This window comes from Phacochoerus africanus, chromosome 9 (assembly GCF_016906955.1).
Source record: "Phacochoerus africanus isolate WHEZ1 chromosome 9, ROS_Pafr_v1, whole genome shotgun sequence".
NCBI lineage: Eukaryota > Metazoa > Chordata > Mammalia > Artiodactyla > Suidae > Phacochoerus > Phacochoerus africanus.
The window spans coordinates 90,442,738-90,457,697 of record NC_062552.1 but is presented as its reverse complement, the minus strand read 5'-3'; the positions used below and the strand labels follow the sequence as shown (position 1 = coordinate 90,457,697).

Here is a 14,960-nt window from a genome sequence, read left to right as displayed (position 1 = left end):
CATGCCTTGGGAGCAGCCAAAAAGAAAAAAAAAAGAAAAGACTTGTATTTCTTAACCCAAGGGATGGTTGCTTTGTTGTTTAGTTGTTATTTTAAAATGTGCCTATATTTTCATAATGCAATTTATTATTTGGAAATTGTGACACAACATTGTGATTTTAAGGAAATATTTTGACAGATTTTGAAATTTACTAGGTGTCCTGTCTAGCTATCTCCATCATTATTTATGTTGAAGTTTGTATTTAACTATGTGTTTTTACAACTCTGTGGAGAAGTTCACTTGTAGAAAACTAATAGTCATGCAAATGATTCCTGTCTATAAAAACACAAATTGTGTCTGGTAAAAGCAATTGATTAGTTCCCTGTGGGTGTTGACCAGTTTTTACCAGTTTTGAATCTATTTGTAAATTTATTTCAGTATTCTTTATTTGACTCTAAATATCTGAGATACCTGGAAGTCTTTTAAAACTGGTCGTATTATCTTCCTTGTTCCTCATTAATTAATGAGATAAAGTCTTTGACATATGTTCATTTAAAAAAATAAAGTGTGCCTATAAGTTTTATATACTCCTCTCCTTGTATTGCATATAACCTAATAAAATTTTTGAAATAAAGATGGACTTAAAGTCCAGCAGATGAGGGAGTCCCAGAGTGGTGCTTGAGTTATGTTGGGCCCCAAAGAGAAAGGCTGAAGGTAGAATTATTTGGACTCTGATGGAGAGGAGGAAACTCCCAATTACTTAGGTACTAAATACTCCTAGCAAGCTTTTTTTCTAACTTGCAAGGACCTGTTCTTCAGGGATTGAGTCACTGGAAACATCAAGCAAGATGTGGTCACTGCTTTATGGACGGCTGGGCTGTGCTTATGCTCTCTGCTTTTAATTCAGATATTACTTGGGGGTGGGGGGAAGCCCCTAATTATAGTCAGTTACTGACTCATAACCATACTTTTCTTGTGGTTATTTCCCCTAAGAAGAAAATATATGGTATTTTTGCCTAACGGGCCTGTGTGTTTAGTGTGTGCATGTGTGTGTGTGCATGTGATGTTGTTTATTACCTTTCCAGATCATCTTTACATGACCTTTAGCCATAGAGTGGGCCTTCCTAGGAGCTCAGCTGTGTGCATGCCTGTTGGATTGCTTTAGCAGACACACCCAGGATATAGGTGTGACTTTGAAATGCCCAGCTCTCACTAGTGTTCATTTCATACAACCTATGATCAATAGTAACTGAACAAGAGTGGAAGCTAACTAATTCTTCTGTCTTTTTTTTTTTTTTTGTCTTTTTGCTATTTCTTGGGCCACTCCTGTGGCATATGGAGATTCCCAGGCTAGGGGTCTAATCGGAGCCATAGCCATCAGCCTATACCAGAGCCACAGCAACTCGGGATCCGAGCCGCGTCTGCAACCTGCACCACAGCTCATGGCAACACCGGATCGTCAACCCACTGAGCAAGGGCAGGGACCGAACCCGCAACCTCATGGTTCCTAGTCGGATTCGATAACCACTGTGCCACGACGGGAACTCCTAATTCTTCTGTCTTGATCGAACTCTGGGTTGCCATGGGCAGAATCTCAATTCACAGATTTACACACAAAGGGATCTGGTGTTGGAAAGGGATGAATTGGGAATTTGGGATTAGCATATACAAATTATTATATATAGAATGGATAAACAATAAGATCCTACTGTATAGCATAGGAAACTATATTCAAGATCCTGTAATAAACCATTATGGACAAAAACGTATATATATGTATAAACAAGTCACTTTGCTGCACACCAGCAACTAACACAATATTGAAAATCAACAATACTTCAAAAAATAAATAAAAAAATAAGATAAATACAAAGAGATTTATAGACTCGATTAACCGCATAGCATAGGAGGAGATTTAGGTACAGCTGGATCCAAATGCTCTAAGGAAATCATGGGCCTCTGTTTCTATCTGCTTCCTTCTATATTGGCTCTCTTTTCAGACTGTCCCCAGTGAGATGGCCTGGAGCAGCAACAGCTTGTATTTCACCTGCTTGGAACGTACAGTATAAAAATACCTCTTTCTCAATCACTCCAGCAAAACTGTGGGGCTCTTATTGTCCCAGCCCCAGCCATGTGACCAAACCTGAAGCTATCACATTGGCTAGGGTGATAGAGTGGGCTTCCTGACAGCACACACAGCACACAGCTGCCTCTCTTCCCTGGGAGGGGCTTGGATTTACTACGTGACTTGAACTGGGAGAAGAAAGGTTGTTTTCATTAGAGCAGCTAGTTGTAGATAGAAACTACTCTGGACTTAATTTTGAATATCTAATTTTTGAATTTAGTTGTGCTTGAAATGACACATTCTAGGTCTTATGAACTGCTGTTCTCTTATAACCTAGCCATATTTGATCAATATCTACACTCAACAAAAACATACTTTAAAAAATTAGAGGCTCCCCAACCTAAATGTTCATTGACAGATGAAGGTACGAAGAAGATGTGATATATGTATACATGGTAGAATATTACTCAGCCTTAAAAAGAATGGAATAATGCCATTTGTGGCAACATGGATGGGCCTAGAGATGATCATACTAGGTGAAGTCAGACAGAGAAGGACAAATATCATATCTCTTATATGTAGAACCCAAAAAATGATACAAATGAACTTATTTACAAAACTGAAACAGAGTCACAGACATGGAAAACAAACTTATGGTTACCAAAGGGGAAAGGGGGAGGGATAAATTAGTATTTGGGGATTAGCATATACACACTATTGTATATAAAATAGATAACCAACAAAGACCTACTGTATAGCATAGGAAACTATACTCAATATCTTATAATAATCTGCAATGGAAAAGAACCCGAAAAGGAATATATGTACATAAGATTATATAAGTGTGTAAAACTCAACCACTTTGTTTTATACCTGAAATTATACTATAGTATAGGAAATCAATTATAATTCAATAAAAAGCAACAAAAACCTTAGAGGCTCCCAATTCACATGCATAAAGTCTCTTTTACTAAAGAAATGTGGCAGTAATGGAGCCCTGTGTCTTTTTATTGAATGGAAGGGAAAAACCTCAACAGAAGACATCTGCTGCTTCTGGTAGATTTCAAAGCATAGTTTAGTCTGATGTCGGGACTTCTGTTCAATTTGATTAATCAGTTAAAAGATTCATACATTCAATCTTCTTACTGAAGGCATTTCTTTCTCTTTTTTTGTCTTTTTGTTTTTTTTAGGGCTGCACCTGCAGCATATGGAGGTTCCCAGTCTAGGGGTCCAATTGGAGCTGTAGCCACTGGCCTATACCCCAGACGCAGGAACGTGGGATCTGTGACCTACACCACAGCTGATGGCAATGCTAGATCCTAACCCACTGAGGAAGACCAGGGATGGAACCTGCGTCCTCATGGATACTAGTCAGATTTGTTTCCACTAAGCCATGATGGGAATGCCAATGAAGACATTTCTAACAGAGTACCTGGAAAAAGAAAGTGCTTTTTTTAAAAAAAATTTTTTTAAATTGTTATTTACCCAATACAATTTTTTTTATACTGTACAGCATGGTGTCCAGTTACACATACATGTATACATTTTTTTCTCCCATTATCATGCTCCATCATAAGTGACTAGACATAGTTCTCAGTCCTACATAGCAGGATCTCATTGCTAATCCATTCCAAAAGCAATAGTTTGCATCTATTAACCCCAAGCTCCCACTCCACCCCACTCTCTCCCCCTCCCCTTGGCAACCCCAAATCTATTCTACAAGTCCATGATTTTCTTTTCTGTGGAAAGGTTCTTTTGTGCTGTGTATTAGATTCCAGATATAAGTGATATCATATGGTATTTGTCTTTCTCTTTCTTACTTCACTCAGTATGAGAGTCTCTAGTTCCATCCATGTTGCTGCAAATGACATTATTTTGTTCTTTTTTATGGCTGAGTAGTATTCCATTGTGTATATATACCACATCTTTCTACAAGGGAATTTCAAACTTAGGTTTAAAAGATTAGATTAGAAAGTGCTTTTAAACCTAAGGAGTTTGAAATTCCCTTGTGGCGCAGAGAATTAAGGATCCAGCACTGTCCATTGCAATGGCTCAGGTTGCTGCCATGGTTCTGGTTCGACTCCTGGCCCAAGAATTTCCACGTGCTGTGGGCATGGCCACCCCCTCAATGTAAGGAGTTTGTTCCAAAATTTCTCCCTAATTAAAGGGAAACACATTTCTATCTTCATATTTTGACTTCTCAGTGGAGGCTTGTGTTACTCTCACTGTTTAGCAAGCAAGACATACTGTGGGGTTGGTTGTAAATCCCTTACTAACTGTGGTTTTGTCATGTAGTCACTTCTCCTCTCTGTGCTTCCCTTTCCTAGCCTGTGAAAACCTCCTGCCTACATAAACTCCTTAGGACAGAGCCTGGCATGTAGTGAGCCCTCTGTGAGTATTCGCTACCCCTATTGTTATTTCATGAGCTCTCAAAGCACACAACCATGGGCCTGTTTTACTTCTGGTTGAGATGGAAGCTGGGAGGGCAGAGGGCAGATGCCTGAAGCTAAGCAGCCTATTAAAAGTAGAATAGAAATAGACGAGAGGAAACCCAAGCGCTTTTCTCTTCAGATAGCTATCAAACCACGCTTCGCTGCAGACTATGGGCTTGGGTATGGCTAGAGATCAAAGGCCCTCTTATGTGCAGTGACATTTGTGAGCACAGGGCTGAGTTATAAAACTCTTGAATGGAAGGTTTTGGCACTTGGAACAGCTTGGGATAGAAAGACTGGGTTTTTATGGAGGCGATTCATGGAACTACTTGTGCTGGTGGGGAAACCAGACTGTTATGACTCACTTGTCTCTTTATTGCTTTGGATCAAGCAACTGTTGTTTCCTTTTAAGTCCCTCTGTAGGAGCTGCACTACAGCCCAGGGCCAAGCAACTTCTTCAGGAAGACAGTGTGGCCTCAGTGAGTGTGAACACGAATACTTCTTTGTTGGGCTTTGGGTCAGGAGGACTGGACAAGCCGAATAAGGATTTTCTTTTTATCAGGGGATAGAATTTCTTTTGGAAACCGGCAGCATCCTTAATGCTTCTTTAACTTTAGATAGTCTTTCCTTTTGTCTGTCTGCCATTTTCCCTTTCTGAAGGCCCAGGCTAAATTGGATTGTGTGACTGGTAGAGGATAGTGGAATAACTTTGGAAAGTAGAAATCAGTGTGTCTGTGTTGCTACATATGGAACTAGGGAGAGCAGAAGGGGTCATTTGGAGTCCAGTTTGCATTGCTAGGTCTCCTGGGAGAAACTGGGAAGAGGAGTTTTGGACTGATGGTAAGACTTAGTGGTAGACAGACTTGTAAGATAGCTCCCAATGTTTTCCACCTCCTGGTATTTACTCCTTTGTGTAATTTCCTCCTCTTGTGTTTAGGTTAGACCTCATGATTAGTATATGAGAATGTGAGAATATTCTCATAAATAGAATGTGACAAGAATAATGAGATGTCATTTTGTGATTAGATTACAAAAGTCTATGATTTCTACCTTGCTAAGGCTTTCTCTTCCTTCCACTTTCTCTTACTTTCTTTTGCCATCTTGGCTTGTGTGCTCTGATGAAGCCAGATGCTGTGGTGGGGAGACATGTGACGAGGAATCAAGGGGATGGCCTCTGGTCAATATCCTGCAAAGCACTGAGTTCCCTGGTCTGATGCGCATGAGGAACTGAATACTTTAACAACACTGGGTGAGTTTGGAAGCGCATCCTGCCCTTATTGAACTTTGAGGTGATGACTGCAGCCCCAGCTGTCACCTTGATTTCTGTCTTGTGAGATACCCTGAAAGCTGAGAACCCAACTAAACAGTATCTGGATTCCTGGCCCCTCAAAACTATGAGATAATAAATGTGTATTCCTTTAATCTGCTAAATTTTGAGATAGTTCTTAGTGCAGCAGTAAATTACTAATATACCGGCACTGTATTTTAAATCATGCTTTCTTCCCCAGTGGTTTGAAATGCCACTGACAAGTTTCAAGTTACCATTTATTTGGGGGGTGGAGTGGGGTTCTGTTGTCTGTTTTCAGACTTCTTATTCTGTTTTCTTAATTCTTCCTTTTTTTTTTGGTCTTGGTGCCTCTTCTATTTTCTTCACTTAACGTTATTTCATAGGAATTTGTGAGGAAACTTTAATGGTTGCCAGAGGTGTCTGGACCATGGAGAACACAGCTGTAAGAACTGAGGTTTTGAAGGACTTGGATTCCCAACGAATACACTAGGCATAGACTCAAGAGACAGAGACCATTCCAAACATTCTGGATTGGCCCCCTCACTATGCATGATGAACTAGCTTCATGGCTAGAGTGGTGAGTATGATTACATGTTCTTGGGAAAAAGCAAAAGGGAATTTTAGCCTATCTTAGTCTATTATTCTTCTACTGAGAATTTTATATAAATTATTAAACTTTTCATTATAGTGTAGGTTATTAAAAATTAGACCATATGATAGAAAAGCCTACATGCCCATCTATCAAAGCAGGAAATGAGTTTAAAGGAATACATCTATTTCTCCTTTTTTCCCTCATAGGGTAATAGAATGTGAGACCAGAGAAGTCTTTGAGATTATCCAACACAGCTCTCCCAATTTTCAAATGGGCAGAGCAACCACAGACAGGGATGCTTAGGACAATTCCAGTTTATACCAGTTGTTCAGAATAGCAATGAATAGCACTTCCTTTCACTGTCAAAATGTCTTGGTTTGGATAGTAAATTATATGATCATTCTATTGAGGAGAATAGTGAAATTCTTAGAAGTGAAAGGACTTTCTTCTTTGCCTTAAGTTTTTTTTCCTTTTTTTTTTTTTATCAATTATAACTGGATAATGTCAACAACAGATTTCTCCAACTCCTACCCTAGGAAGTATATCCAAATGTAAATATACTTACAATTTTTTTTCTCGTTAAGTACAATGTAAATTTGAGGTCTCAACTAACAAAACCCCTGGGAAACCAATTAATATTTAATTGGTTTGAAGACACATAATGGAGTGACCAAATGATTGAAGACAGAGCTAAACTAAACACTAGGGGTTACATAATTTTCAAGAGGTCATTTGACTACTGTACTTTAAATTTAGGAGCTAAACTTAAAGGCACTTGATTGTTGATTGCTCTTTCTATGTTGTTTTCTTTTACAATCTGTATGGTAAGTTTTGGCAAAATGCCGGGCTGAGCTAATAGATACCCCTGCCCTGCCTCTTGCAAGTGCATAGAATAAAGATATTATGAATAACCCCCCCAAACCTCCAATTAATCATAAAGGAGTAGGTTGATAAGTCTAACTTCATCAACCTAACATCTTCTATGTATCAAAAGATACCATGAAGAGAATGAAAACACAAGCTATAGAATGGGAAAAGGTATTTGTTACATATCTCACTGATAAATGAGTTGTATCTAGAATTCTTATAAATTAATAAGAAAATGACAACTCAATAGAAAAAGCATGCACTTCAGTAAGGAGGATGCCACACATTTCCCTCTCTCTCCCCCTTCCCTTTCCTTTCCCTAATTTTAGGTGAAGGATATGCAATCGTTGAACATACTGTCCTTTTAGCTTAGTGAAAAATTTCAAAATAAAACATTAAGGGAAATACAAATGTAGCCAAACTCAAAGAAAAAATATTAAAAGATGGCAGAAATGAAAAGATAACTCACAACGAGAGCAGTAGCTGTACCAACCAATGCCACAGTGACTTAGGAATAGACCAGACTTTGATATGGGTCCCTGGAACTTGAGGGTAGAAATTTAACTCCCTTGCAGTGACATGAGATATATGACACACAGAACTAAAACTGAGCTGCCTGCATATAACCAGATAGCAGGGAGTGGCTGCTTTCACCAAAAAAGGGGACTAGAAAACTCTTCTTAATAACCCCAAAAAGCAGGAAGGGAGTTTGTCTGTGCCTGATATTCTGGGTAGAAAAAAGTCCTCTGTTAAAAGTGAAACCCCATCCCTGTCCCACATGTGAGTGTTGAGTCCAAATATTCTCTAACTGCATTATAAATAGACCAATGAACCCTCTAAAACCATCCAGAGAAGCAAATGCAAACTACTCTGAAGGGATACTTTCGTTACTTCAGGTGCATGAGATGTTCAGTAAGAATTAGCTCACAACCAAAAATAATAACTCTCATAAGGGAACCATCCCCTGTGATGAAGGGTTGGTAGGTACATTGTGAGGAAGGGCTAGCACTTTGAAGACTTGGAATTGTGTCATCATCATGTGAGAGAGATGAAACAATCAAATAGATTTTAGAAAAATAAATTAAAATGAAAGAAGGGGACACTGAAAAATGAAAATGTATATTTGGAAAATAAAGAAATTAAACTTCTAATTATTAAAATAGTCATTAAAACCCCTATGTGGATGGGTTAAATAGCAGAGGAAACACAGCTGAAGTGAACTGGAAGATTTTTCTGAGGAAATTACCCAAAATGCCATGCAGAAAGATTATGAGATGGGGAAAAATGAAAGCGAGGTTGTGATATGGGAATAGAATGATCATAGGATGAGAAGGACCAAAACATGTCTAATTGATGTTCCAGAAGGAGAGAAGAGAAAAGGACTGGGAAAAGCACTGGTGAAAAAAAATAATGACTGAGAATTTTCCAGAAGAGATGAAATACATGGCTAACTGGATGGGAAAATGAGACCATTTTTTAGTTTCTCCTGAGACCAAAAGATATAGAACAAAATTCAATAGGTCACAAGTATGACCCAGATTTTAAAGTTAGCTTCTTGGTCACAAACACAGGACATGCTAATAGACTGCAAAACTGGTTCTGACAATATGAGCCAACTGTCTCCTTCTGATCTATATAAAGAGTTAAAGATGAAAAGGCTTAGAGAGGGAATTTTTAGGAGTCACTGATGTGCTATGTTCTTATGACCACTCATGGAGGAGAAGCAGATAGATGCTTCCCCCTTACAAACCAAAAGAAAGTAACTTCAAGGGTTACCTGGAAAGCTTGACATGTGTCTCCTGAAGCTGGAGGATCCTAGGGAAGATATAATATCTCATGCTTGAAAAATCTAAAATCAGGAGATCATGGTTGGAAGTATTTCTGACTGGCAGCAGAGTGACAAGCACTTGGGGTGGGGTTGCTGAGCTGCATCTTTACTAACAGAGCAAAACTGCCTGCTTCCTGAACCATGGAAAGGAAGAGCTGAATTTGAATAGATTTAAAGTTTTGATGTTATATTGGACATCCCCAAGTTATGTAATTATTAAATTATGATTTGAGATTTCATGTAGGAATGGGGAAGTAACTGCAGAGAAATTCTGAAGATACTGGATTAAAGAATAAGCTTTTTTTCTTATACCTAGCTTAATGAAAACACTAGTTAAATATGAATTTTCAGATTGTAGAGTCATAGCAAGTCATAGTTAAGATAAAATCAAGGGAGTTCTTGTTGTGGCTCAGTGGAAACAGACCTGACTAGTATCCACGAGGATGCAGGTTTGATCCCTGGCCTCAACTCAGTGGGTTAAGGATCTGGTGTTGCTGTAAGCTGTGGTATAGGTTGCAGATGTGGCTTGGATCCTGCATTGCTGTGGCTGTGACATAGGCCAGCAGCCATAGCTCTGATTCGACCCCCTAGTCTGGGAACCTCCATATGCCCCAGGTGCAGCCCTGAAAAGCAAAAAAAAAAAAAAAAAAAAAAGATAAAATCCATTCATGTTTAGTGCACATTCATTAAAATCACGAAGAGAAAATATTTGCTCTCTTGGAATATCATATAGTTCCAAATGTTATACTCTGAGCACATATCACCTATTCCAGCTCAGAATGCAAAAGGTGAATCAAGTGAAGAAATATCAGAGGAAACCCCAATGAGGAATATTCTATTTACAAATTGGGGAGGGGGATGTAATAAAACTATCAATGTCATAAAAAAACAAGGAAAGCCTCTATAAAAAGGTCCAGATTTCTGGAGGGTGAAGATACAAGACAACTAAATGCAATACCGGAGACTACATTGGATTGTGTACTTTGGGGATAGGAGAGAGGATGCTATTAAGGACATTTTTGGGTCAACTGAGAAAGTCAGAATAAGAATAAAAGATTATGAGTTCCCGTCGTGGCGCAGTGGTTAACGAATCCGACTAGGAACCATGAGGTTGCGGGTTTGGTCCCTGCCCTTGCTCAGTGGGTTAACGATCCGGCGTTGCCGTGAGCTGTGGTGTAGGTTGCAGACGTGGCTCGGATCCCGCGTTGCTGTGGCTCTGGCGTAGGCCGGTGGCTGCAGCTCCGATTTGACCCCTAGCCTGGGAACCTCCATATGCCGTGGGAGCAGCCCAAGAAATAGCAACAACAACAAAAGACCAAAAAAAAAAAAAAAGAATAAAAGATTAAATAAAGTATTCCATTTAAAACTTACTAAAGTTGATAACTACACTGAGAGTTATCTAAGAAAATGTCTTTAAGGAAATGTACATTGAAGTATTTAGGGGTAAAGAGCATGATGCACATGATTTATCCTCAAATAATTCAGAAAAAAATTATTGCTACGTGTGTGAATGCATATGTGTAGATATGGAGAGAGAACAAACAATAAAGCAGATGGAGTAAAAGGTTAACAGTGGATGAATCTAGTTAAATGGTATATGGAATACTTTTTTTTTCTTTAGGGCCGTCCCTGTGGTATATGGAGGTTCTCAGGCTAGGGGTCGAATCAGAGCTGCAGCTGCCGGCCTACACCACAGCCGCAGCAAACACCAGATCCAAGCCACAACTTCTACCTATATGCAGCTTACGGCAATACCAAATCCTTTAATCCACTGAGCAGGGGCAGGGATCAAACCCTCATCCTCATGGATACCAGTCAGGTTCGTTACCACTGACCAACAATGGTAACTCCCGGTATATGTATATTTTTAATGCTATTTTTATTTTGCAAATTTCCTTTAAATTTGAAACTACTTTCAAATGTTTAAAAAACAAAAACAAATAAAACAAACAAACAGTACTGGAGAGACAACAGATTATCTACAGAGGAGAATACATCACTGGGAAGCAGCATTCTCATCAACAAGAGTAGAGGCCAGAGGCAATATAACTGTTTTTTCAAACTTCTAAAATAATGCAATTTTCAGTGTAGTAATATATTTTTTTTTGGCCACACTCATGGCATGCAGGAGTTCCTGGGCCAGGGATCAAACCTGAGCCGCAGGAGAAACAACACTGGATCCTTTACCCACTGAGCCATCAGGGTACTCCCTTAGTCTAGAAATTTTATCCCAGCTAAAGTATCATTTAGAGGTAAGGGTGAAATAAAAACATTTAAAAAGATGCAAATTCTTAGATAATGATTAAAACAATCATGCATAGTTTCCTGCTGAAAGAACTACTAGAAGATGCACTTCGAGAAGGAAATATAGCACAGAAGAAAGAAGTGAGATTTGAGGTAATTAGTAAACATGTAAACAAACATAACTGAACTTTGACTAAAAACTTTTTTTTTTATGGCCATACCTACAGCATGTGGAAGTTTCTGGGCTAGAGATTGAATCTGAGCTGCAGCTTTGAACTATGTTGCAGGCGAAACAATGCCAGATCCTTTAGCCTACTGTGCCAGACTGGGGATCAAACCCACACCTCCACAGAGAACCTAGCCACTGTGGTTGGATTCTTAACCCACTGCACCAAGGCAGGAACTCCAAAAACAAATTTTAAAATGATTTATTTTTTGGTTAAATATGTGGAACTAAAATTCTAGGCAACAATAACATGGAAGGTAGGGAGGAAAAGCAAGAGCTTAAATAGTTTAATATCCTAATAATTTCTTTAGGTCAATGATGTATGTTAAACAATTAAGATTATAAATTAAAAGAAAATAAATAAAATCTGTAACTCCCTATATGGTTAGGAAGCAGAGGAAATACAGAAAAGAATCTTCTTCTCCTACCACCCCCCCTTCCAAAAAAAAAAAAAAAGCAACAACAACCAAAATGGGTAGGAAAAGAAAAACATAAAACAACAAAATAAGAATGGTGGAAATAAATTCATGTATATTAATAACATGGAAAATGTAAATATTCATACAATAGAAAACCACATAGAAGTAAAAACAAACCAGATTTATATGTATCAACACAAATAAATGCTAGAAACATTGTGCTGACCATATAAAATAAGATTCAAAAGGACATACACAGTATGGGACCACTTTGTGAATTGCATAATGATACAAAACAATGTTATATATTGTTCATAGATACAAATATATTTAGCAAAATTGTGAATGGAGGAATACATACCACTTTAGTGATGATTTTTTTCCCTTAAACAAGAGCATTAACTCTGAAACAGTCATGACAAAAAGTTCATGTGTTATATCTGGGTTGTTGGTAGGTGAGGGTCTTTTATATTTATTTCTGGGCTTCTTTGCTTTTTTAAAGTATTTAGGGATCAAAAAAATTAAACACTAAACTTCTGTATTTTCTCTTTAATCGCATATCCCCCAGGACACAGGGAAGATAACAGTTCTGCTCTCACAGATGCTGGTTTAGGTAAGAATGTGTGTTATTCTTTGTTTTCTTCCCCTTCCAGATTCATGCTCTGCCATGCTGAGTCCTCTGGACTGCATAACCCAGGGTCCATTGCCAACTTGCTTTCAGGTCATCCAGGCGGGTTGAGGAGAAGGAGGGTGGGATAAAAAGAGGATTGGGTGTTTGTTCTCTCTTCCGGCTTTAGCGTCCTGTGGCTGTTGTTGCATCCTGCCATAAGTACAACTCCTCCTAGACAGCCCTTCCTCCATGGTTCCTGCTCTCACTGGGCTCTAAAAACAGTATTTCCTCCTCTTGTCTGGAGAAGCCCTAGGGGTAGTAAAGCTTCTCAGCATTGCTAATCTCCAGATGCCTCACCAAGCCTTGTGTGTTCCCTTTACTGTGCAGGAAACATTTGTTAAAAGTCTTTGCTTTTTGTTTAAAAAAGTCCCTTTGTTAAAGTCTTTGCTTTTTGTTTGTTCCATAGAACTTCTTTGCTGTAAGTGAAAAGATGGATTAGGTGATCTTCTCCACATCTTCATGTTATCTGTGCTAAAACAACGTGCCTTGAGCATGTATGGTTGACAACTTGATGGAAAGGGACTGTGGCTGACATACACAGGAAGACCTTCTCTACTAAAATCTCATGCCCAAGAATCTTATGATTCCTTGAACAGTACCAATTGTGTTTTATGATTTGTTTATTCATCTACTCAATTAATTTTGATTGTGTATTGTTCTATACCAGGAGCTGTGCTAAGAAATGGGGATACATTGTTGAACAAAAGGGAGACCTTATCCTTAGGGAGCTTATAGTAGTCAGAGGGAAGATACACATTTTTCTAGTATGAGGAAATATGACAAATGCAAGGATGATGGAAGTAAAGAGTGCTATGGGTGTACCCAGGAGGGTTGAATAACCCAGTCTTTTACCATCAGGGAGAGTTTATCAAAGGAAATAACATCTAATCTGAGACCTGAAGAATAAATTCTAGTTAGCAGGATTAAGGAGAATAGCTGGTCAGAGGGGCATGGGTTTTCATTTTAAAATATTCTAGGCAGAGAGAAAAACAACTTGGGCTAAAACCAGCCAGGGATAAAACCTTTTGGGAAACTGAGAGACTGCAGAGGAGAGGGGAAGAGAAAAAAGAGAGGAAAGCAGAGGTCAGATCACAAAAGGCCTTATAAGGAATATTAAGCGCATGGGTCTAATTATGAGGACAATGAGTCATTAAATCTTTTTATGTAGACAGTATATGATAGAATCACATTTGCATTTTGGAAAGATTACCCTGAGGATGAAATTGATGTAAAACTAGGACCAGAAGGGGGTTCTCTTAGGAGGTTATTGCAGTAGTTGGGACCAGAAAGGATGAGCTGGACTTGAATAGAGACAGTGGGGCTGGAGAGGCAAGACTATGTCTCTAAGATGGTTTGAAGCAGGCAATCCAAACCTGCCATCCTATCACATTCAGGCAGTTGCTGCCATTATAGTCCAGTCCTGCCAAATGCAAGCTGTCATCTCCTTGTTTGATTTTGGGTAGGCCTGTGAACTCCCTAGGGGCAAGGAGTATTTTGTATTCCTCTGTGTGTCTCTAGTATCTTGGAGATGCTCAGGGATCGAATGTTCTTGAATAAGTGAATCTCAGCGACATGGTATTTTTGATACAGTGGTTGTCCTCATGACCTTCCAGACCCAACTTTATTAGGAAAGGTCAATGACAATTGTGAAAATCAACATCTAGAGCTACTTCAGCCTGCACATTAAGGTGTGAATACTTTCACTTGGTTCACTGAGAGTATTGAAATACTCAGGCTGGTTTTCCTGACTCAGTTCTCTTCTGCCATCTGCTGGGACAAGTATTTCATAACATACCAAAGAGAGAGAATGAATGAAGCCAGACCCAAAAGCATTATGGGGGAAGCAGAGGTCAATACCTGGACAAGTTTACAATTTGGTTGGAGAAAGAAGTGTCCCCAGATTATCTTCCCTCTGCAGCTAATCTTGAGTATTTTCCACATCCCTTTTTATTTTTTTTCATGTAAACTATCTTAAATATATGTAATCTCTTTTGGTTTTTGTAACAACCGAATGGTAACAGCCATTGTTATCATTACTAGTTTTGAAACGAGGAAACAGAAGCAAAGAGATTTCAAGAAAATGCCAACTCCGAACAATAAATAACTGGCTGAGTCAAGACTGAAGCCTCCTTTATTCCTAGTTCCACTTTTGTCACAAAACATCCTGATGAAAGTAAGAGTTTGAGGGAGGCTGAGAAGCAGCATGGACAGGGTGGGCCTGGCACAGAGGCTCAGAAGGCTGGCAGCTCCTCAAAACTTTGCTCTTAAAATTCTGAGTGTTGGTGTAAAGACTGGGGGCTAGAGAGCAGTGGGAACAACTCTTCTACATTACATGTATGTCATGTATGTC

At 38.9% G+C, this 14,960-nt stretch overlaps 1 long non-coding RNA gene across 2 annotated transcripts; it reads left to right on the top strand.

The window, feature by feature from the left end:
* The first annotated feature begins 4,378 nt into the window (after nt 1–4,378).
* LOC125135723 (uncharacterized) lies at nt 4,379–14,711 on the top strand. Of its 2 annotated transcripts, none has more exons than XR_007137040.1 (6): nt 4,379–4,435; nt 4,889–4,955; nt 5,605–5,725; nt 6,148–6,341; nt 12,509–12,553; nt 13,017–14,711. It is a non-coding gene; the product is annotated as an uncharacterized LOC125135723 (long non-coding RNA). The 2 variants fall into 2 exon arrangements; XR_007137039.1 differs by having other exon boundaries at nt 5,601–5,725.
* Nucleotides 14,712–14,960: the final 249 nt, after the last annotated feature.